The 25,291-nt window shown below is 42.0% G+C and overlaps 1 long non-coding RNA gene across 2 annotated transcripts in view; it reads left to right on the top strand.

Moving 5' to 3' along the window:
• LOC146801676 (uncharacterized) overlaps positions 1-25,291 on the top strand; it is a 522,872-nt gene that overhangs the window by 8,452 nt on the left and 489,129 nt on the right. Inside the window, exons 2-5 of one of the 2 annotated variants that reach the window (XR_014967639.1) lie at positions 4,983-5,029; positions 5,618-5,653; positions 10,979-11,057; positions 16,148-16,242. This is a non-coding gene — a long non-coding RNA (uncharacterized LOC146801676). Of the gene's footprint in view, positions 1-4,982; positions 5,030-5,617; positions 5,654-10,978; positions 11,058-16,147; positions 16,243-25,291 lie in introns of those variants that run through there. The other variant, XR_014967638.1, reaches the window with a different exon arrangement.

Genomic DNA, 25,291 nt, shown 5'->3' with positions numbered 1-25,291 from the left:
AGGTCCTTATGGGGAGGCCATGTTCTCCATGTAGGCAGAATTGCAGCCTACATGGAGAAGGGCAGAGTGTGCGTGACTGGTTTGGGTTGCCCCAGAGGGCCGTCCAAACAGTCTTTGTGCACTCAACAGTGGGAAAACCACTCCTCCTCTGACCTGCTTGCTCGCCCGCCCGCAACTAAATATAAAATGGTTTGCCCACTCGGTGACTCTTTCCTGTTGTTCCCACCACTGTTAGCCCACTTGACAGAAGCTGCTATTATCAATTCAGGGGTGCCTGACCATGATGCAGTAAAAGCATGGCTTAATCTGGGGGTGCTGCAACCTCCTCCAGTGCAATGGAGGCTAAAGTTCTCCCGCTACAAAATGCCCATTGATTAACCCCTTCCATGCCCATGACGGAACGGTTCCGTCATGAGCATCGGTTGCGCTGTGCTCATGACGGAACCATTCCGTCATGGCCCCGCCCGCGCTCGAACCCTTCAGCACCGCGGGGGAATTCCCGCCGCGCTGAAGGGGTTAAAGATGCTTCCATGGCCACCTCCAGGCATGCCTGGACCACAATTAGGAGACAATGGGTTACCTGAGTGACCATTGGGCAGCCAAGAAAGTGACAGTCAGGCATGGCACAATGTAGGCTGCTGCCCAAGGAAATGCAAGGCACTCCAGTTGCAACGCAAACTGGAACAAGTCAGCCATACTCTCAAGACTCAATACTCCTCCACTCCCACAGAGACTACATCGGAAGCCTTGGTGCAGGATAAAAAAAAGTCTTAGCTCACTTTACATTACTAGAGCAGAAACTGGCCTTTTCCATCGGAAGCAGTGCCACAAAGAGAGGGAGGACAGAACTAAGCAAATTCGAGCCCTATAGGCCTGCCAACAAGAGGCATCCCACACTATACCTGCCAACCTCCATGCAGATGGCACACCCCGCACACAGCCACTAGATATTCTGGTGCCCTTTGGAGCATACTATGCACCCTGATGCACCTCAAACATCACAAAAACACCCGTTGACATAGACATTTTCCTGATGCAAAACGCACCCCCTAGATTTACTCCACTGCAACACTGAAAAATTGAGGCCGCCATTACTGAGGGCAAAATCACAGAGATTATTGGGGACCTACCATACAACCAGTCCCCTGGCACAAACTGGTACGACTCTGAATATTATAAGATGCAAAAGGACCTTTTAGTGCCCATGCTTTGTACGTTCTTTTTGGAAACACACCCCACCCAGACTGTTAACATAGGTCAACATTGCAATAATTACTGTTATCACCAAACCTGGCAAGGACCCATTGCACTGTGCAAACTACAGACCACCTTTTCTTCTTAATGCCAAAACCAAAATCTTGGAATAACTACTGGCAAAACGACTACAGCAAGTTACTCTCACTTTAGTAATATGAGATCAAGTGGTATTTGTTCCCCACTGCTCCTCCATGTCGCATCTCTGAGCCCTCTCCCACATTTCCTGCAGGTGTGCAGTGATAAAGATGAAAAATGACTAATCTCTCTTAATGCTTCAAATGGCATTCAAAAGGTTGATTGGGACTATATGTTCCACATACTACAACAGGTAGGTATAGGCCCATCGTTCTTAGCTTCGGTCCATAAACTTTACAGTCACCAAAAGGTAAGGGTGGATTTTCACGGCTACATCTTTACACCCTTCACTATTCACAGGGGTTCAAGAATAGGCTATCCCCTCTCTCCCCTGTAGATTATCTTCGCCCTGGATCCCATGGTGATCACCATTTGAAACTCGCAAGAAATACAAAGCATACCAACCACAGGAGGGATTAATAAAATATTATTAAATGCTGATGACATCCAGGTCACTCTTCTCAACCCGACCTTCTTGCTGGATGCCATGATGGAATTGATCGCCAGCTTCTCAAGCATATCGAGATACAAAGTGAACTGGTATAAATTTGAAGGCATGCATTTGACTCTTCACCTGCCCACCACTGTTCTTAGAAGGCATCACATTTTCATAAACCCCTGACACCCTGAAATACTTGGGTATTCTGATCTCCCCGGAACTGACCAACATCCTTACACGTGAACATCAAAGCGAACTTTCACTTTTGGGCCCTGCAAGCCTCTCCCTATGGGCCAAGACCCAAATGATCAAAATGAATGTGTCACCTAGACATAACTAACACTTTTTAATGATCCTTCTCCTCGTCCCTATCCTACTGATGTTGGGCAATGAAGACTCACTCACAACCTTACTATGCGAATCTGGGCAAAAGCCAAGTTCAAACTTGCCAAACTGTATCAACTGTAAAAGGTGGCATTAGATTCCCCAGCATCACACATTACTGGCAGGCATCAGAACTCATGCACCTCTGTTACATCCTACACACCTCCCTGGACACCCAGAAATGAGTTGCAATGGAAACGGCCCTGAATGGATGCATAAGTGGACCTAGAATGCTCTACACTGGTGTCCCTGACTGCCTCCTCTCTTCCCATCCAGGCTTGGCCACCATGACCTATGCCTGGAGAAAAGCTCATACACTCCTGAAAATACATCTCACACTTCATTTTCTGGCCTCTATTGGTGTAAGGCATTCATGCTGATAGACGGTAAAGAGCCGTTATGGAATGCCCCAAGCACTAATGGTGTCTGTTCTATAGCCGGCTTGCTTATAGACCAAACATGCGATTCCTTTGCTGAAGGACAGGCCCAATTTAACCTACCTTCACAATATTTCTGGGACTACCAGAGAATACAACATTGTTTACGGAAAGTATTAGCTCCTCCTATCTCAGTAATACTGGGAGGCCTCTCCTTTCCTGGACCACTTGAAAAAACTGGTTATACAAAAAGGGGTGGTGTCTGTTCTCTATCAAATACTGACAGACTATCAATACCTCACACCAGGAGTCCCTCCTTGAAATCCTGGTGGTCAAACAGGCCATGTATAAAATATTCAGATGAGGATTGGCAAAACTATAGGCCACACATGATGGCCATATCAGGGAAGCCAGACTAAAATTAAACTATTTTAAAATACTTCATCAATGGCATTGGATACCCTTTCAACTACAGCAATCATTACTGCTTCCAAAAGTGACATGTACGCGGTTTGGGCCCCTGGACTGAGACATTGTTAATTTCCAGTGGGAATGTCCTATATTAACCCACTATTGGACATCTGTGACCAATATGATTGCACAAACCCCATGACTCCACCCAATGCCCGGACATCCCCAATCAACAATACAGATGGCATACTATGGCACTGGTAACAGCAACAATCTGTATCCTAAGATTCTGGTGCACTAACATCTGTCCATCCTATGACTCCTGGCTCAAGGAAATGTATAAAACTGCAGTCTGTGACCTCACCGATGCCAGGCTGAATGATCGACTGGAGACATTTCTAGAGCTGTGGAGTGTGTTCATTAGAGGCCCCTGGACTACTCCATATAACCTGGTACAAATGGACTATGAGGAATCTGATATACAGTCTTACCCATGGGATTTATCGGGGGAACCCGTGTTGAGGCTCAAGAACACTTGTCTGCAATTAGCCAAAGACTTTCTCAGAACAAAAGATAATGGACACCTGAAAGGTGGGAAGGTTCCCTACTATCACACTCCCCCCCTTTTTTTTTTTTACTGTTCACCACCACACGTCCCCGTTTCCCATCCTGGATTCCCCCCTTCTTATAGGAAATGATTAAATGTACCCTGTATCAGTACGAAGCCAAAAGGTAGGATACTTTAACTTGCCATACATTGGACTTTCGAAGGCTCCTATAGTCCGGTGCTTTTGAATAGTCCAGTAACTTGACTGTGCATGCTGACACGTTTGGTTTACGAGGCTTTACTTTTCTGTAGGGTACATGTAAAACCCAGTAGAAAAGTGTGAATGGGGGTAGATTGACTGGTGAATAAATGTCTACCTTCTGACGACCATTATTAATGCTTTGCCTTTGTGGGTTGTCTTCTTGACAGCCTTTCTCTCAGTTGCTGCACAAAAATGTAATGCTGTAAATAGTGACACAATATCGGTACATGAACTTTACAGCCCTGTTCTTCTAGGAATAGTTTTACTTATCCATTGGCAATCAGTGCATACGTTTAGCTTATCCATGTTAATATTCCAGGGTTCCAGGTTAGATTGACTTTATCCCATCTCAAGAAAATCCTAAGAACTTAGGGGCAGAATTATGACGACTTTCGCATCCCTGCAAATCGGCAGGGATGCGCCAGGTAAGATGCGTCACGCAAGTTTACCCTTGCGCCACCACAGATGTGCCGCATTTACTATGCGGTGCATCGTGGCGCAAGGATAAAGAGATGTGTGGCGCATCTCCCGTCAGACGGGTGGCTCATTGCTGGAGTCGTGTCGCATCTCCAGCAATTCTCGTGGCCTGCCCATATATAACGTGGTGCGTCACGCATTATGCCTGCTACAAGCAGGCGCAATGTTTTGATGCAGCGGTGTCAGAAAAGTGACTGATTGGAATTTTGTAGATTGCACTTTACCGAGGCTTTACTGCGCCAGAACCCCTCACCCCGCGCCAGAACGCCCACGTGAAACCTGACGCAGGTTTCATGTAGCGTAGGGCTTTACAACATGATGCATCTCCCTAGATGCGTCACGTTATAAATAGGGTGCAATGTGGTGCATGGTTTACGACGCCTCTACATCACAGAAGTTACGCAACAGCGGCACAAAAGTGGCGCAAGGGGGCTCATAAATCTGCCCCTTTGGTTTTTTGTATCGTCCTTGAGCGTTTACTCCTTCTGTGAACTATTTTCAGCATGGTTACAAAATGAGACATTAAACCAAGTACCTTTGAATTTACTTTTAGCAAGAAAATCAGGTAGTAGCCTTTAAACAGAAGTATGTGCTTCTGTTGGATTACTGCACGAACACTGATGTAATTCTGCGTGTGTCGGGACCAGGAGAGAGTGTATTGGTCAAACTCTGTCTTTTCTTTTTCTCCCGCAGAAACTCGGGAGTCAAGGCTGGGTGAGAGTCGTGCTTCAGAATTGCGGGTATGTATTGCAGGTTTTGCAGTCTTGCTTGTCAACGAGGGTCCCAATGAGGGCAGAGAGAGGAGTGAACCAGACTGCGCCCATTGACCAATGAAGCCAGGCCAGGCCTTGTGGCTGGGGGGTAGCAATTGTACCACACGGGTGCAAGGATGGCTGCCACGTCAGGTGGTCATGTCAAGATCCTGAGAATTCTTGTAAGATCTTCATCACACTCACATCTAATAAGCGTTGACAGAACCCATGGAATCTTGAGAGCCAACATTCATTGGCAATGTACACAGCTCTTCAGACAGTAAGGGGGGGCAGCACTGAAATCATATTTTAGGAAGGAAATAATTTGAGGAGAACATTCACAGTTATTGGATCCAATCCATCGGTTAGGTTGTACAGTCTTTCATCAGAGTCTGGACTGTGTAAGTATAAGTGAATTTTCTTTTATTCTGCTTGTTTAATCTTTACAATTTAATAGTTATAGTGGAAGTAGTTTATAGTACATCGCAGTTTGTTTATCAATCGGTATTGTCATTGATTTAGTTGTCGTAGCGCAAAACCATTGTTATGTCTTCTTCTCGCTCTTCCTCTTTTCAGGCTAACCTGCTGGCAGCCGAGGAGAGAGAGCCAGAGGTACGTATTGTATCCTGGGGTAAAGAAATTGTTCATCTCCCTCTTTATTCTATCTTGTATTTCACTCCAACAATTCCTTAGTAAGCACTATCTAGTCCTCTGTCACTTTCAGAAAGACTGGTCTTTACTCTCTAGTCCTTTATTGTTTCCTTTGTCCTGCCCTCCCTGCCAGGTCTTTCCTTACTATGAATTGATTTTGATTATGTTTCAGAAGGTATTGCTTAAAAGAAAAAAATATATATATCCTTTGGCCAGTATAATTCTATCTATCCCCTTGCCTCGTACTAAACATGAAACTCAAACTAATTTCGAAGGAAAGAAAGAAGAAAACCAAATATTGGCGCACCAAAAAAGTATATAATAATCGTCGCTCTTCTGTCATTGTGACGTATCATTCTACCAGTCTGTACTTTACTTACTCAGCCTTCCCCACACCACTGCCCAGTCTGGCCGCCTCTTCCCTATCTATACGAAGTGTTGATCATGCTCCTGGCTTGGCCACGCCCCTCCTGGAGCGCGGCGGAATCGAGTGCTTCTCCCGGTAGCTCCCGCTCCTCCCTGTTCTGTTTCCCTGCCTGCTGCAAGTTTGGCATGCGCGTCCCTGTAAGCTTCTCTAAGCCCGGAGGTCTCCAGTCCAGGATTGAATTGGTAAGGCAGCCAGGGACCACTATCCGAATTCCAGCTGTGGGCTGCTTGTTTGGGCAGCCTGGGGGCGGGAGGCGAGTTGAGAGGTTTCTGTGTTGTTCAGATGCCGCCAGCGGCCCAGTGGGTGCCTGAGTGGCCTTTCTGGAGGCAGATGGGTGTCCTTTACCTCCCTTTTATCAACGGGCAGATGTGTCACTCCCTTTCTTTCTCTTGCTGGGCCGGCCCATTTATGTATGTATATTGGGCAGGGGGCCTGAGCAGAAGTGGCCTCTCTTCTTTCCAGGTGTCTGATTAGTGTGAACCAAAATGTGCATTTATTTTAGCCAATTAAAGTTAAGAAAAAATGCCCCTGTCAGAGACCCCCCCCCCCTCCCCCCCTCCGCACACCCTCTTTTTATAAAACTTCGAAGCAGTGTTTTGAGGAAAGGCAATATACAAAATGAGGGCCACATTTTGGCTGCGTGCCCAGGCCAATTTTTATCCCAATCCAACCCTGCTCCAATCCCGCTATATCTGTGGACTCCTTAACATGAACCCCTCACCAATTTATCTCTTGATTTCTCGTCAGGATCCCGGTCAAAGAAATCAGGTACTGTCTTTCCGAGTCACTTGTTTCCACACTTCCCGCTAGATCGGTTCTTTCTCATCTTCACATCACCTTCTCTATCTCTCGTTATTCCACGCCCTTGTCAGTCTCCTCCCACTCTTGTAGTATCTCTCTGCCATCCTCCCAGTCCTGTAATAGAAAAGTTCTTCCTTCCTTCAGTTCTATTCCTCCTTCTTTAACTTTCGGCTTTAATCTTTCTTTTCCTTCCAGTCCAAGGGTTGCTGTCATTGCAGACTATTACCTTTCATTCTTTTATATATTCCCAGTATTCTGACACTATCCTGTTTACACAGGCCGCTTTGACCATCTCGCGGAGACCTTGAGTACTCTGGTTGCACATGATTACACAGTACAGAATGACAAAGCATGCAGACCAGACAAGTGATCTTAAGAATCCATATGCTCAGATATCCCTTTCTCACTTGCCATTGAATCCAAGCTGCACCGACTGATGATATTCATCAGGCCTAAACCGCTCTTGGTGCAGTGTGCCTCTCCTGAGTGCATGAAACAGCCAACAGGAATGTAGGAGCAGCTTCTTGAATGATGAGTAAGCTCCACATGCACAGGAAAGAGGTCTGTCCAATTCCTCGACCACAGCAAACTGTCCTCCAACAGAAGGCTCAGGCATTGAAACCAAACCATGTCACTCGCTAACAATGTCAATTACTATCCAAACCATAACATTGGGTTGCTTGAGGACCTGACTTTGCAGTTTGCACTGGACTGTGTCATGATCTGTTGCCACAATAAAGCAGCAAAGGTCAAATTTCCAACCCCTGGTGCAAGGGTTCAGTTCAATGCAGCATTATGAATTAGAAATCCAGCTGGACTGCAGTCTATATTCAAGTCAACTCACTGAGCAGTACTGTGTAGGAGGTGTTTCCTGGTCACGTTCAGTCCCACTAGATGAGTTCAGGGTCGCAGTGCAATTACAAACCCTCAATAATAGCACCAACATACAGAAGATGAACATTTAAAATGTTCTAAAACTCAAGTCTAGTGCATCAAGCATTAACAGTAACCAAGCAGAGAGAGAACAAGAATGCAGGTGTATATGTCATAGCCAGCAAATAAAAATATGAACATTCCTAATATGGCTAGCAAGTTCCTAGCATCCTAACACCCTATCGCTGCTTCTAAGGGCTATGCTAAACATTAGCATTAAATAGCTTATAAATCAAGGGGCATATTTACAACGTCACTTTTAGTGACACTGCGGTGACGATAGGGGCTTTGCCTTATTTACAAGGCAGCGTTAAGCCACTTAATGTGGCTTAAGGCGGCCTTGTACAATAAGGCACCCTTTCAAGCTGTACTTGGCGTGGAAGGGGATAGCAATGTGTGTTGCGGTGGGCATTCCACTGCAATACCCATTGATTTTGACGCTGACCCCTATTTACAAGGGTGTGTGAATAGGAGGCAGCACCAAAATTAAGACCAGGGAAAACGTGGTCTTAAACAGGCAAAAGGAGGAGAAATGTTTTATTTATCCTAGTTTTTGCTGTTTTCATGTGTGCTGCTTTATGCTGCATACATAGAAACAGCAAAAGGCCATTGATTGTTTATGTGCAGGAAGATGACCTTTTCTGCACATAAACATTTAAAAAAAAAGATGTTTTGCAACTTCTATGTGTGCAGCATTACGCAGCACACATACAATTTATAAAACACCATTTATTGATTGTTTATGTACAGGAAGGGAGGCCTTCATGCACATAAACAATCTCCCACTCAACGCAGACACCCTTGCACTATGGTGCATGGGTGCTTGCATTGGCGCTAGGCTGCTAAATTTAGCACCAGCACAGGGGGAAATGCAGGGCTGCACCATATAGTTTCTGAAGTGGCGGAGCGCAGCGTTAAGCCAAGGAGGCTAACTCCGTGCTCCGCCACTTCATTGTAAATATGCCCCCAAGTTTCTTAAGATGGGTTTCATTGCCATTCTGAATCACACCTCTTGCATAAGAATGATCAGCAGTTCTCGGCTCGTCGAAGAGCTCCGACTGAAGATAGTTGATGCTGCAAACCGGATCAGCTTCTAGCTTCCTAGTTCTCATCCTGAAGCCCTTTGAATTAACGATCAGATACCTGGATTTTTATAGTATTTGATTGCTGATTTTATCTCATGTTTGCTTAATAGAACAGTACTTGAAGACATTAAACTTTGAGCAAGACCGTGTTAAATGAATGAAATTGATTTACATATAACTTAACCAATAAAACCATATCAATTTTCACTGCCAGCACCCATAGAGGTAATGACAGCAACGATATCAAAAACAATAATAATTCAGCTCCATATACTGGAGATAGACAAGATAATAAGAATTCTGCGTGAGTGTAAAACTTCACACTCTCTAGGGGAAAGAGATAAAAGAATTTGAAAAGAATTACATGGTTACAACAGAAGAGGTCCTAATGAGCCTTGTCACAGCATTCACAACTGGGTGTGTAAGTGGCTGTATGGATGAGTGAGTGGGTGTGTGAATGGCTGTATGGGTGAGTGAGCTGATGTGTGAGCGCTTGTATGGATGTGTGAATGGGTATGTAAGTGATTATGTGGGTGTGTGAGTGCTTGTAAGAGTGAGTGAGTGGCTGTATGGATGAGTGAGGGTGTGAGTGAGTGACTGTGTGTGTAAATTAGTGGGTGTGTGAGTAGTTGTATGTGTGAGCGAGTGGCTATGTGAGTGACTGTTCGTGTGAGTGACTCATATGAGTGGCAGTATGGATGAGTGAATGGTTGTGTGAATGGCTGTACTAGTGAGTGCGTGGGTGTGAATACCTCTATGGAGGAGTGAGTGGGCATATCAAAAAACTGGTATGAGACTGTGAATGAGTATGTGAGTGGTTGTATGTGTGTTTCAGTGGTAATAAGAGAGGCTCTATTGGGGCGTGAGTGAGTGCGTGAGTGGTTCTATTCATGATGTCCCCTGAGGCATTTCCCCGTTTTTGTGTGTGCTGCAGAAAGCAGCACACAGAGAAAGAGGAATAAACAAGAAGAAATAAAGATATGTCTTATCATAACACTTCAAATGGGGATGTGTAACATCTCAATGCCTTCCCAGGTTTACCAGTAACAGTAAATATGTAAATGCACCAAAATCTATGAGTGGAAGCATGGGAACATCCACACTCCACCCATAGATTGGCACTCTGAGGCAGGGTAGCGTAACGATGTGTTGTAAGACTCTGGATTTATCATGCCATGCAGGGCCATGCAGGGTGGCCTTGCAAAGATTGATAGATCTAATTTGAGTTGTGTAGCTCTTGCGCCCCATAGCATGGCGGAAGGGTTGAGCAACGCTTTAATAAATATGCCCCTAAGGCTCTACTAGTAGAAACTATCCTCCACCTCTAAATAAGGTTGCCTAACTGCGAATTTGGAGGGGTGGAAATGAAAATGAGCATAAATCTAATATAGTTTCCGCACGCACTTCCTACTCTCAGTGACTGGCTAAGTAACGTAAATTGACCTTTAAAATTCATCTTTAGTATTGGCATAACATTGTCTTGGTCTCATGGGCCCTCCATCCCTTATGGAGCACACACTCATCCAAATCCTAACAAATGAGCATTAATTGACCACTCATAATGAAGGCCTGGGTAAGAACTGATGGTAACAGGGCGCTCAAATACAGGGGTGAGTGCAATTTGTACTCATTTCAAATCTGCTTTTATGTACTCCGAGTCAAACACTTTTTGCACCTGTTGTTTAATATTTACATTAGTGTGTATCTTGCTCTGAATTATTGTGTGTGTTTAGATGCTTCACACTGAGTTGTTTGCTCTCTCATAAGGTACACTTCGAGCATATATTCAATATAATTTACAATGATTTTAGATTGTTGAATTTTAATTTTGTCATTTCATGAAAAATTTAAATGCATTTCTATTACTGTATGTTTGGCTCTTTTTTTATAACATTACATTGCCAGGTGCTGTTTTTAGAGAGTTTGTCTGTGTAGGTAGCTCTACTTGATAATTCTATGACTTAGTTGCACTTTATAAGCTTTGTACAACTGCTACAAAACATGAGCTAACATATTCAAATCTCCTTTTTCTGTGTACAGCAAGACACACAAGAGCTTGGACTCCTTCGTTCTCTGCAACTCTAAAAGGGACGATTGTTGCATCACTCATTCCAGCATGGTAAGCAAGGGGTAGCACAATAGAGCCTGAAGTAGGTAAAAGTAATCATATCATAGATGCTTAATGATGCCACTTTACCTTCTAAATGAACCCATTTTGTGGTCAGAGCAATGGGATCCCCTCATTTTGAGGTTGGAGCAGCAGGATCACTTTGATCTCACTGACTACAAGGAGGTCACTACCTGGGGTAAATATGCAGACCATCCTGTGAAGGGCCAAAAGTTCCATTCACATATGGCTGCTGCTGTTCGAAACAGGACATAGTTTTGGATGGTGTAGTTGATTGAATTACAGCAATATATGATTGAACATTATAATTGAGCAGTTAACCCCCACAAAACTAAATTAAGCTTTTTTTTTTCCAAAACTACTCATTAAATTGTTAGGTAGAGAGCTGCCACCACCATGAAGACCAGAATGAATACTTCTATGAAGTGAATCAGAGATTTATTAACTAAGAACCCGTAGATTTTGCTGTGGTAACTCATGCTGCTGTACGCAGCAAATATTAAAAGTGTAGGAGGAAAAATCCATTTCCAACTCTGCTCCTTTAAAATAGCACAAGGATGTCATAGGCTGTATAGAAACCTGTAAAACCATAATTAAATGGTACACCTTTAGGCACAGAGAATGGGAACAGTGTCAACTGTGCAAGTTTAAGTTCGCCAAGGATTTCCAAAGACAAGGTACATAAAGGGCAAAATGTTGGATAACTTTACAAAATGAGATGAATTTCCTCACATACCACAACCTTCCCTAACAGCATCACTAGCTGAGGTTTGTTCAACCATTCTCTGATCTAATGAACAGCAACATAATCTTCTTTATGGATTTTCCTCACTGCAGGCAAGTGATATTGGGCAAATATAGGACTCAACCATCTGGTTTCCACTCAAAAAATCACCTCTTGGTGAGAAAATGTATTGATAAAATAAAACACAATCAATCAGTCTCTCCACTCAACACTCAAACACCTCAGCCCAATGAGGCCCAATGCCATGAAAGAAGCTGAAGAAGCTATCACAGCTTTAACTCTGGAAGTTCTTCAAACCATTCTGATCCATGATTCCACCAGAAAGAAGTGTGGATCAGCTGTGGATCAGCTGTGAATCAGCTGTTATACACTCCGTACACCAACATTACTAGAGCAGTTGAAACAGTAGTCCATCAGAAGAAAGTAATAGTTCTTGTTAAGACAGCCAATAGTTTGTACCATTGAGGCTTTGTAAAAATAACAACCTCTACTCCCTTGTCGCACAGTGCATAGCAGGTTCATTAAAGAGCACAACAACACTTTAGCTACATTGGGATCAATGACTCCATCTCTCTAGCGGGACATAGTGCACCACTAACAAACACATCTGTTGCTGAAGAAACCAACAGTTGATTAAAAAATTATCTTAGATTCCAAATCCTAGTCCTGAGTGCAGTCTTGTAAGGCAAGGGCATCCACCAGTTCTGGGACTAAGTGGAAAATAAAAACTTTAATTTAATGAAATTAAGAGCTTACTCCAAGATTGTCAGTCAACATTGTGACCTTTTACAAGCACAGATTCTGCTTTAACTGACATCAGAGGTGATCTCTTGGTGTCTCTTATTAGATGACAACCTGACCTTTTAATCTTTCATGACCTTTTGGCTGCCTATGACACAGTGGGCAATGAGCTTCTTATATGTCATAAATGTCAGACATTCTCCTTAAATGGATTTAATTCTTACTATCAGAAGCATGTTAACAATTCACCAGTACCATAGCCACCTCACTGATCAAATATGCTCTCGATGGTTCAAACTGTTCCATTGGCAACATGTGCTGTTTCCCAGGATCACAAGAGCTGGAAGATACACCCCCACCCAAAAACAAGGAAAAATTAGTGTCTAACATGATCAGCACCTTTGCTTTTCAAAAACAAATGGTAGTTGCCTTGATTAGTTTCAACTTTCAAATCATATTTCAAGAATGGTGCTCCTTAGCATATAAATAAAAAACAACGTTAAATTGATTAAGTCTCTGGTATTGCCTTTATGGAAAAAGATCAAATATAGTGTTCGAGGGTGGCAATGAAAAAGTGAAATAAATATCAGCAAATTTGGGGAGCATTTAAAGCAGAGTGTTATTATCTAACTTCTTCTAGTTCAAGCAGAGTCTGGCTACTTGGTTCAGAAACCTCTAGAGGGTTGTATTGTTTTTTAAGTGGCCCATTCTTTGGGGCTTATTAGGAGTTGTGGTGGGTTGCCTGCCATCTACCAGTAGGGTGGAGGTCATACATTGATCCAATCTGGCAGAATACCGCCAGCTATATTTAGAGATCTCTCCTTGCCTGGTGCAGACCTCAGTGCACTCAGAGGTGCCACTGCCAATATGATGGCCACTTTGAAGACATTGTAAATCTGCTGAGCAGACGCCATATGCCAGCTGGCCACTCAGCTACCCTTTTTTCTAAAACGAACTCCCAAAGAGGGAGTTTGTATTTAAAAAACAAAAGACTAATAGCCCAAACACTCTGGGAATTTTCTCCCAGGGTATGAGGTAAATTTAAAAAAAATTCTGTTGGGGCCACCAGGCAATTCCTGGTGATCACAAACACGGAAATGAATGTGCAAGATTGCTTGCTCTCAATAGCACGAATAGTCTGAGATATTTAGAACAATGGCCGGATATCCGTTGGATTATTGGTCTAAGGTTTTTCACCAGGGAGACCTTCATTGGCCTTATTTTGGCTATTGATCCAACTCTAAATAGAGAGGACAGACAGTCAGTTTGATGGACAAGGTACACCACCACCTTTGTGGCAGGGTACCCTATCCACTAAACGCTAAAGGGTCAAATCCATATTAGATGTCATGACTCTTGTAAAGGATGACAGGCTGTTTGCAGCCACGACCATGGTTTGGGAATTCTAAATTAACCATTTATTTCAGATTCAAGAACAAAACATGCAGAGAAAAAACTGTAATGTTAACGGACCCACTATTCTCAATTACAATGTGCACCCAGCTGAATCTACTACACTGCCTACCATATTATTGACAACTCTGTTTTTTTAAACCGTAGCCGAAGTAGCTTTGCCTGCCACATCCTCTATTTCTCTACCACCAACACTTAGACACCTACCCGCAGAGTTCACCTGTTAGCCTGCCTCTATCCAATCAACCCACTCTCTAATTGATCTACTGAACCCCGTTCCTCATAATTCTCTCTATGGGTTTGGCGCTAGTTTTGTGTTATGTAAATTCACATACGTGCATTCAAGAATCCCCTGAGAACTGCCCTCTGCAAGGAAGCCTTTGACATTTTTTCAGACATCACCAAGAGAGATTGAGCCCAACTCATTCCACAAATGCTCCACCAAGAATGTTCATGAATAGAATTCAAAAGTGGCCGAACTCTGCCTTGTAACTTGCCTTAACTTTACCTGGTATAACACATATGGTCCAGACACCCAACAGACCATCAACTCTGCAATTCACTGTTTAAGTAATGTACATAAATAAATCCAGACATCAGTCACTATACCTACAAGTGCAATTAACAACTAAATTCATAATACAATGGTTGCCTCAATTTGAGAGATGGATACTTGCTAAAAATGATGCAAAACGAGGTTTGTACAAGATGTATAAATATGATTCAGTCAATTCATGAAATGCAGGATAGGAGTGCTGAGAACAGGAATTGGGGTAATAACTGACTGGCAGTGAATGGAAGGACATTTTCACCAGGTTAGCAGCTAGTGCACCCAGACAAACAATGAAGGAAAACCTCATAAAGATAGCAGTAATTTGGAACTACATTCCAGCCGGAATATATCCAGTGCCTAATTTGAGCCTGTGGTTTCTGCTGCTCGGAACCAGTACTTAGTTGTCAACACTGGCCCTTGTGACAATCTGCCAAATGGAGGGACTGTCTGGCTAATTTAGAGATGACCATAACAGCAGTTAGTTATAAGTCAATATACATTCAAAATAACTGTTACCGCCTCACAAGCCATTCTAGGCAAAAATGAGGTGAATATGTCTGAGTATTTTGGCAACCAAACTGAAGGAGATCACTTGTCCAAGGTACGTGAGGGTGCTTAGAATCACTGGATCAGAACAATAGAATTGATGAGTGAAGCCCAAATTTGGGAAGTTAGTAGAAATGCATAAAAGAAGAGTGGGTGGACAAGTTATGATCTAGATGGGATAAGTGCAGTCAAGGACATTTAATGGGATGGCGATGGAATGGGGACATCTTTGGGGATGACTTAAGGGTGGATATTATTGTTATTCAGAATATGTTGATGTTAACCATATTCATACTAGGCCAGGCCAGAATTTGTATTTACACTTGCAGAATTAGAGCAATTTGCCATCTCCACAGAGTTCTGGACAAATTCTGCCAATCGCCACATGGCATAATTTTTTCCTAGTTCGAGCAATGCAATAACAACAGGAACAATGTGAGGCTCCAGCAAGCGAGGTGGCAAGCATGAATGACATTTGGAATTCCCAAGCATGATTACCTGTCGCTAGCAAGCCTTCCAGTGTGATTTTTAACACCAGCAGTCATGGGAGTGGCAGGGGTCAGAGGGCTGCTTCTCAGGTAGATTTGCAAATCAAGAGGCAGAAAACTCAACTCGACTGGCCACTTGCTCTTGCACAGCACACATTGGGATTGTCACAGCTATTTCAGCATTGAACGTGGTACTGGTGTTAAATCACATCGCAAGCAGCGCAACATGCATTTTGTTCACATGTTGGTGGAACTCCGCAGAAATTTGCAAAGTTTTTGTGTGTCTGTGGAATTACACTAAGTGAAAATCCACGAGTTCCATCAACCCCTAAGTACTGAAGCAATATACTGGACATTTTGTGGCTCCTGATGGTTGGTGCAGGCTGTTTGTATTTTCTGAAAATGATAATTAAAATAATTGACCCAAAATTACATAATACAACAGTTAAAATGCACCCTCACCTCAAATAGTGCCCACCACAAGATTTGCAAAGACCAAAACCCCTTTTCCTGCTACCCCTATTATGTTTTGTTTCAGGAACATGATGGTTTGTTATTACCGGCTAATTATTATTATTGTTTTTTTTATCCACAGATTTGAAATGGAAACTCAATCAGGCTGTCAGTCTCTAACAGCTTTTATTGAATTAATTGGCTGGCGAATTAAATAATAAATCATGTTGAGCTCTATCCTGAATGTGTTTTGTGTTCTTTTGTGTTAGATAGTTGGAATCACAAGATTTATCCATGTTGTCACCTCAAAGTTTCAGAAGACGCATCAAAATACACCTTGTTTATTACCTTGTATCTAATTATTTAATCATATTTGATGCTTTTGTGTTTCAATCGCATTCTTTTATTTTAGGTTGGTGCCATCATGCATGCATCAACATGAGACCAATATGCAGTATACTGTGTACGCTATGCAAAGCATCACGTTGACCCAAGATCAGATATACAAGGAAATAGTTCAGAGTTAATCTTCTAGGTGTGCAATATGAAGCATCCAGTGAGCAAAAAAATTCCAATGCCTAGTACATGATAGTGTACATGTGTATGGCTCGTTTTCACAAAAGCTTGTGCGAAATAGCCAAAGCACTGACAATAGCAGACAAACGTCAATGTCATGTAGACCCCATGCTTGCAAAACCATCAACTCATATTTATTTTTGGTGATAAAAAAATTACATTTGGATACCAGAAAAGCCACATTTATTTACACATGTGCTAATAGAGTGTATAGTGGGTCAGTTTCATAATGTTCAATGACAGCAATACCAATGTTTCTTGAAAGATTCAACTCTAGATTTTAGATTACTAGGTCATCTTCTTATCAACAATATTACATTATTCAGTATTATAGCAACTCACAAAAACTTAAAATCAAACAACAATGGAAAATAAGCCAGTACATGACAACTGGCAAAACAAAATGTATTTTATGCAGGTTGCCATAACCAATTTGACATTTTATTCCCCCTTTGTACTCTCCATCATCATATGTATCAATATGAAAAGAAAGACACACATTGCTCGCTATTACACAGAGCACAGAAAACCCTACTGTCCAGTAATAAAGAACAAATTACTTATCTTAGGTAAAACTATTTCTGGTGTATATCTATTTTGTAGTGATTTTTATTGCAAGTTTATTAAGCAATCATTTTGGTAGTAGAGAAAAAGATTTGTGTATGTATAAAAAGAGGAACAGAGGAAGAGAATAGGAAAATTGTAGAGAGAAGAAGGAAGGGGAGGGAGAGGGAAAAATCAGCAGGAAGAAAAAATAAGATCATGATGAGTGCAAAGAGAGAAAATGAGTTAAAGGTAACCAGCATAGAACAAATTTAACCTTTTGGAGCATAGCAGGAGACGAAACAATATGTACTAAATGTTCACCAAATATAACATTCCACCAAGAAAATACAGATGACTTACAGAAATCTTTCCAACAAGAGAGTATTACTTTAAAAGTAGGAGCAATAAAACGATCTAACAATAGAGGTATGCTAGGTAAATTATCAATAAGAGAACCTAAGAAAACATTCTGCAATGCAAACAAAATAGTACATTGAAGAGTATTTAAGCACTTCGACCAAACTAATATACAGAAAGCTTTAACATGGCAACAATTACATAACATATGCACCAAAGAGACATTATAATTAGAAGAGCGCTAGCATAGAAGAGAATGTGTCAAACTTTGCAATATGTTCTGGGGTAATAGTAGTTTTTATGTATATAAAAAAGAATAACCACACAATGTTAGCAGCACTAGAGGTTTTTAATGGTTTATTCCGTATTTTACCTTAAAATAATAGAGGGAACGTTATAGCTAAGTTGTCTTTCCATAACAGTTACAAAGTACTTTTAGATATAATAAAGTTTATAAATGAGAGCAGCCTTGGGAATAGAGCCATGTAAAATGTTATCTAGAGATATGTTAGAACTGGGAATCTCTAGTTGGCAGAGGTAAGCACCTTTTCCCAAATAGGGACCTTTGCTTCTAATCAGGGTAAGGAGGTACACACTGTTGATTATCCCTGCTCACCCCCTCGGTAGCTTGGCACGAGCAGACAGGCTTATCCCCAAATGGACACTACACCAGTTATCTTTACATAGCTTAGGTCAGATCAAAACATCCAAAAATGCACATACATAAATTACTCCTTCTTTAGAAATGTCTCTTGATAGGTTTCTTTAGCCAAAATAAACTGGTAGGGTTCAAAGTTCACTGTTGAAATGATCCTGGTTAATAGCACACTTCAGTCTTGTAATGTTCCTTGTTATCCACCTAGTTCACTCTTGTAATGCTCTTCTGTTACAAACTCTAGTTCAAATGCCATAAATCCACCCCGTGTCACTGGCATGAGTGCTCGTCGCTGCTGCTTATCTCACTACTCCCCTTGGTGCTGTGTGAGTGTGCGTTGATGCTGGCAGCTCAATATTCCCCTCATCACTGCGCGAGTAACTATGGCCAGTCTTCAACAATCACCGCACTGGGCCCTGGTGGAGAATCATGGTTCCTTTACCTGGATTCAGTCCTCTGTGGTCCGGGCGCCGGCAGGGCAGCTTCCTCCTGTTGCCCTCCCCGGTCTCCGTTGTAGCTGTCTCCACTTGCCGGGCAGTTCTCTCTCCTTCTGGGTGATGACGTCGTGGTCTTCCCAGGCCTTTGGCGGTGTATCCTGCAAGAGCGTCTTCACGTTGCTGGGCAACAAGTTCCAGCTGGGACCAATCACATCGCGGCAGGATGATAGCGTCGGCGAACCCCGGGTCTGCGGTGGTGAATCCCGAAACAGCGATCTTGTGTCTCCCAAGCGGTAGTGGTGAACAAAGCCCTCACAAAGCAGCAACACCAAAGGGCAGGGGCCGCTTCAGAGCTCCCGGTCCAGCGGCAGCGGCGACTGCAACCTCGCCACGACACCCCAGGCAAGACGGGGGCTGGCGAGAACAAAGTGCCGGTCCTCCGAAATTCACACTGGGCAAAATAATAACGTCAGTCAGGTGGCACGAAGGACCTCAGCAGCTTTCTTGGGTCACCCAGGTCAGCCCAGAGTCAGCAGGGACAGCAGAGCACGATGTAGGGCGAGTTTTAGGGAAGTCCTTAGATTAATTTTTATGTTCCTGAGTTATAACAGGAGGCCAGCTCAACTCAGGCCCTTGGAGACGTGGTAGGACACAGCATACAGCAAAGTCATTTCTGAAAGCAGGAGGGGAACACAGCACACAGCAAAGTTCCTCAGATCTCTTCCTTAGTAATCACAGCAAACTGCAAGTCAGCCCCAGATCACACAGCAAGGGCAGTCCTTTTCCTCAGTCTCTTCGGCAAGCGGAGAGTCCTCTTGATTGCAGAAGTAGTCTAATTTTACTGGGGTTTCAGGTCTTATATTTATACCCCAAAAGTCTTTGTTCTTACATGTGTGAGGGGGCCAGGACCCAGTCCAAACCTGTTCTATGTGCCCTCTGCCAGGGCATGTCTTCTTTCTTTGTGAGGGGAGGCCAGGGCCACCAGACACACCACAGGAGGTGGAGCCAGAATTGTGGAAGGCAGGCACAGCCCTATTCAGGCCCAGGTGCAACTCCTCCCAACACTCTAGGTGCAGCTAGGTCTATTCAGCCTAGTGCTGACTCGCCCACCCTCCTGGAGCCACCCCTAGCCCCTGTCACTCACAAACCAGACAGTCAATACACAAACAGACAGAGGCACACAGAAAGGTTCAACAGAAAAATAGCCACTTTCTAAAAGTGCAATTTTCAAACACGGAATTTAAAAACCATCTTTCCTAAAAGATGTGTTATCAAATTCTGAGCTCAGGGATACCAGACTCCATGTCTTTCTTTCCGCTATGGGAAGATATGCAGGTAAATATGATACACAGCATTCCACAATCTAACCTATGGGCAAGATAGCCTATCAATAGTGAAAAACGAAATTGGCAGTACTTCACTATCAGGACATGTCACCTACACTAGTACATGTCCTACTTTTCACATACACTGCACCCTGCCCTGGGGGTACCTTGGGCCTACCAGAGGGGTGTCCAATGTGTAAGAAAAGGGAAGGGTCAGGCTTGGCCAGTGTGTACACTGGCCAGGACAACATGGCAGTTAGCAACTGCCCACAGGCACTGCGATAGCAGGCCTGAGACACCATTTTAGGGCTACTCCTGTGGGTGGCACAATCAGTGCTGCAGACCCACTAGTAGCATTTGAATCACCAGCCCTGGCACACTCAGTGGGACCTACTGGTAAAACAAATATGGCAATCATGGACAACCAATCACAATTACAATTTACAGGAAGAGCATATGCACATTAGCACTGATCAGCAGTGGTAAAGTACCCAGAGTTCTATAGCCAACAACCACAGGTCAGGAAAAACAAGGGAGGAAGAAGCAAAACGTTTGGGGAATAACCCTGCAAAAAGGGCCATTTCCAACAAGATACTTTTGGTACAGGTGGTAATGGCCAGGAGTCATGTGGTACTTGGAGAAAAACAAATTGCCATTCCAATGTCTAAAATATTTCCAATGTTTAAAAAATAATTATGTTTAAGTATATTAAGATATTTATTATACCAAATGGAGGAACACAAGAAACACTGTTGGAATGTAAATTTATCAAAGAGCATTCTATTTAATAAAAATTGTGGAAAATTAAAGTTTGACATGTGCACAGTGTCATTAAAAGCAAAGTAATTAAATAGAGAATGTTCAAAAGTAATTCAAATTGGTAAAGGTTGGTCTTAGAAGCCATAAGCCATAGCACAACACTAATTAAAAAAGAGGAATGATACAGTTTAAAATATGGAGAATCGAATATCACCTTCAAGTTTTGGTTGTAGAAATACGTGTTTTTTTATTATTCCATAAAAATGCTGTCAAGTTCTTTAAAATAATATTATGAGATTTTAAAAGTTAACATGGAAATAGTGTAGAGGCTGTGTGGAGTAGGGTTTGTATTTTAGCATAATAAAATTGTGACTTAGGGGCTACTCACTAGTCTGTCAGTCAGAAGCCCCCCAGACTCACCAGGGCATGATGGTAGCAGTCCAGCCACTGCCACACCAGCAGTCCGACGCCCAATTATGACTTCGGCAGTATGACAGCCATTGCACCACTGCATCTGCTGGGGAACCGCGGTCCTGCAGTGGTCTGAGAGTCGTAATATGCTTGGTTCGTGCCCTGAGGCACTGCCAATCCTATTACGACTATCCTCACCGCCAGCGGTGGCCAGGAGATAACCTCCATGTTACTGCTGGCAGTCAGAGAAAAGAAAGGGGGCCATACAGGGGCCCCTCTTGCCCCTGTGCATTAGGGTGTATGCAGGGGGTCACATGGTGTGTAACCCTGTCTGTACGCATCCCCAGTTCCAGGACAGCCTTGGCTTTATAGTCCATGCTATCCTGGAACAAGCTGTGTCTGGCCCACCACACTGCCTTTCTAAGGCTCTTCTATATTTACAAGTTAAAATGCGGGGGCAGTGTGCGGACAGCTTTGGTGGTCCTGGAGAGGGGGGACAGTGTGGCAGCCCACTCCAGGACCACCAAGGTTGTAATCAGACCCTAAGTTTGTCATAAATAGTAGGAGAAAATCAGATACCAAGATATTTAATGTTTGAGGGACATCATGTAAAGTTCGTATAAGCAAAAATGACTTTATAGGGAATAGAGTTCAAAGATAAAATGTATGTTTTATTAAAATAAAGTGTATAACCCGAGATACGGCAATATAGAGAAACCTCTTCTTAAAATGGATTCAGAGAGGTAAGCAGTTTGGACATATATTAGGGTATCATCGAATATTCAGACAATTTAACTACTAGAGCACAATGTTTAAAACATGATATGTTGGTTTTACACGAGTTCACTCCAAGAAAGGCTCCAATATGGAACTAATAACAAAGGAGAGAGGGAATCCTTCCATTGTGCCTCTAAGTAAGTCAATGTAAGGAGTAATGCAACCATTCAGAAAAATGCTAGCACACAAGTTAGAATATTGCAATTTAATGAAAGAAATGAATTCAAGGCCAAAGCCAAACCAATGAACCATGGTAAACAGAAATTGCTAATTAATACATTCAAAAGCTTTGTCAACATCTAGTGAGAGGGCTGCCAATTGGGAGTTAACATTTCAAGCGAGGCGGTCAATACTAGGGATCATTCTACCATTGTCAGCAGCAAGTCTGATCCTTTATAATACCAGATTGGTCAGACTTTACTGGAAGAGGAATAACAGACTCTAAACATGAAGCTAAGATTTTGGCAAAGATCCTGCAATTGTATTTTATAATTAAAATAGGATATAATTCTTATAAAATCTAGGGTATTTATGTGTTTTAGGATTAAGGTTATTAAGGCTTCCAAAAGAGCCACTAGCTTTGAATCAGAAATATAAGAGTTAAAAAATTCTAATAATTTAGAAGCAAAAAAAGAAAACGTGAATGAGAAGATTTCAATAGAGAAACCACTGGGACCAGGTGCTTTGCCCTCTTCAAAGACTTAATTGCATCTGAAACCAACTAGAGTGTAATATTAACTCCTAACTTACCAAAGGTATCTATAGGAGAGGGTGGTTGAGGGATAACATTGAAATATTTCTGAACTTTGAATGAAGTTGCGGTATTGTCATCACTATTGTTTTTTAATAGAAGGATGGGAAAGAGTCCGAAATTTTAGTGTTGGAGATTCAGATAGACCTATTTACTTGATTATTGATTCATCAAATAGCCTTCCATTCTGCTTTTATTTTAAAATAATTAGCAAGCATTTTACCAGCTTTATTCTGGTCCCCATGGATTTGAGATTTGATTTTAAGCAGAATATTATCTGTATCAACAGTAGTGAAAATGATTTGGTCTGGTATAGCCTTAATCAAGTCATGAAGCATTGATGAGGAATTGTGAGTAAAATAAGTAGACCTAAGTGTCTTAAGGTATTGGAAAAGCAACACATTTTGAGCACATACACATTTTGTCCTGGCAGCATACGACATAGTGAAGGCAGAAAAGAATCTTTAAATGCATCCTTTAAGTCACAATAGAAATGTCTGTTCAATTATTTAAACGAAAACATTATTTTATAAATGTATTAGCTGCTATAATAAACTGAGTATTTGACAATATAGACTCTTTGAATATCCATCTACCAGGTTTGAAGTTAATATTAGAACTATCTAATGAAGGCAGTATTGGGGCAGCATCAGAGATAAAATTAGACCCAATTTCAGCAGATTGCAGACTAGAAGGTAGTGCTTCAGTAACTAAAATATAACCAATTCTGGACATTATATTATGAAAATTGGAAAAATAAAGAGAAGTTCAATTTATCAGGTTTGCAGGTCTTCCAAACATTAAATAATGGTCCGGAAGTAATTGCTGATTCAAATGTTTTATGCGGTTTATCTGGTTTGAACTTATGTTTTGATTTCCTATCTGCTAAAGATTCCAACAATTGCTTGAAATCACCAAACATTATTAGGGGTAAAGACATTACCGAGTTTTACTTTTATTTAATACCAAAATTCAGGGTTAAATTTAACAGGGCCATAAACATTAGATAAGTTAATAGGCATGTTGTCTAGAACAACATTGAGGAACACTACATCCTCTGGTTGTGTCATATTCAGTAGAAACAACTTATAGTCTCAATGTTTTATGGCAGGCAATAGCAAAAGCACCTTTATGATGAATTGCTGCAGGGAAAAATACCTGACCAACCCACTGGCTCTTCAATTTAACAGATTCAGAAACATTAAAATGTGATTCCTGTAGAAAGGCAATTTGAAAATTAACTTTAGATAAGTGAGATAGTACCTTTTGTCATTTGGCCGGCTGGCCAAGTCCACGAACATTCCACAAGACAACATTAAACATGTTTGATACATGGGGATAGGAATACAGGAACAAGGGTGACAAGCTGCAAAAAAGGGAAAGGAGACAAAATAAAATCATTGATTATACAAGACAAGATATAAAAACAGGGGAACAAAGAGAAAGCAAATATCATAAAAGTACTCAAAAAGAACATAGAGGAAAAGAAGATAGAAAGTGAGATAAGGAAATGCATAGGAAAACAGAAGAAAAAGCAGATTAAGATACGTATCCAGACCTTAGTGGCAACTAATGAAGAGGAGTATGAGATGTGCCAACAGCATGGCAAGAATAACAGCAGAGAAAGAAGAAATGAAATAAAGATACAAAAGAAGAAAACTTCAGCATAGGAAAAGATCAAAACAAAAAAAAACAGCTTAAGACTTCTGAGCAATAGTAATCATTTAAAGTGATATGATCTGAATAAATATTTTCAGTTTAACATTATCATCAAGAGATTTAATAGTGCCTTCATGGTTTATCTTGCATAAACAGGGATGTAGAATGCAATATGAATAATTCAGTGCCTCATTTGAGGCCTCAGCACAAGTAATTCCTTATGTCTGGCTGAAAGGAGGACATGGAGGTTGATGCAGGGAAGATAACTCCTTGTTTTATTTAGTACACAGGTACAGGATGGGTCAGTGCAGGCAGCAGAACCAACTGCTAAAACACAGAACCATTCCACATGCCGCCATTCTAACATAGAACCTGTTGTCGTGGTAGCAAGTGCAAGACAATAATACAGCAGAACTAAACACACCCCTTCCCTCATAGTAAAGGTAAATAAGTGAAAAAGTAAAATAATTAACATAAAAGCTAACAACACAACACTGGTCAAGGGTGTTCACAATAAACATTTGGCAACTAAGGCATGGCAAGAAAGAAGACACAAAAACCAAACAATGCACACATTAATATCTCACGTAATACTTGAACCAAACAGGAGGTCTCCATTCATGGAAGAGCACATTCCCTGCTCGCTGTCAGAACTCTGCTTGGGCAACCACTCCTTATTCCACCATTTCCCATCACAAAGCTTGACAGATCTGCGTCCGAGAGCAATGATCTGCATGGGACTGGAAAATTTGGAATGCCCTTGGCAACCAGATCAGGCAATGTCACTTTAACCAAATCTCCTGCTTTGAAAAGAGCTTGTCTTCGTCATTTGTTTGGCTCCTTGGTCACATTCTTGCTCTGGGACTTTTCACAATTTTCTCTCACCAAGTCACAATTCACATTGGGTACATTCAAAGGTCCTACTAATTTGGTGGCAGCCATTCTACCTTTCAATAAAGCAAAAGGGGACTCCTTGGTAATGGCACTGGGTGTAGTGAGCAGAGCACACAGCAAGTCTACAAGTTCCTTCTTC

The sequence above is a fragment of the Triturus cristatus genome, chromosome 8 (genome assembly GCF_964204655.1).
Source record: "Triturus cristatus chromosome 8, aTriCri1.1, whole genome shotgun sequence".
Taxonomy (NCBI): Eukaryota; Metazoa; Chordata; class Amphibia; order Caudata; family Salamandridae; genus Triturus; species Triturus cristatus.
This window is presented reverse-complemented; position numbering and strand designations above follow the sequence as displayed.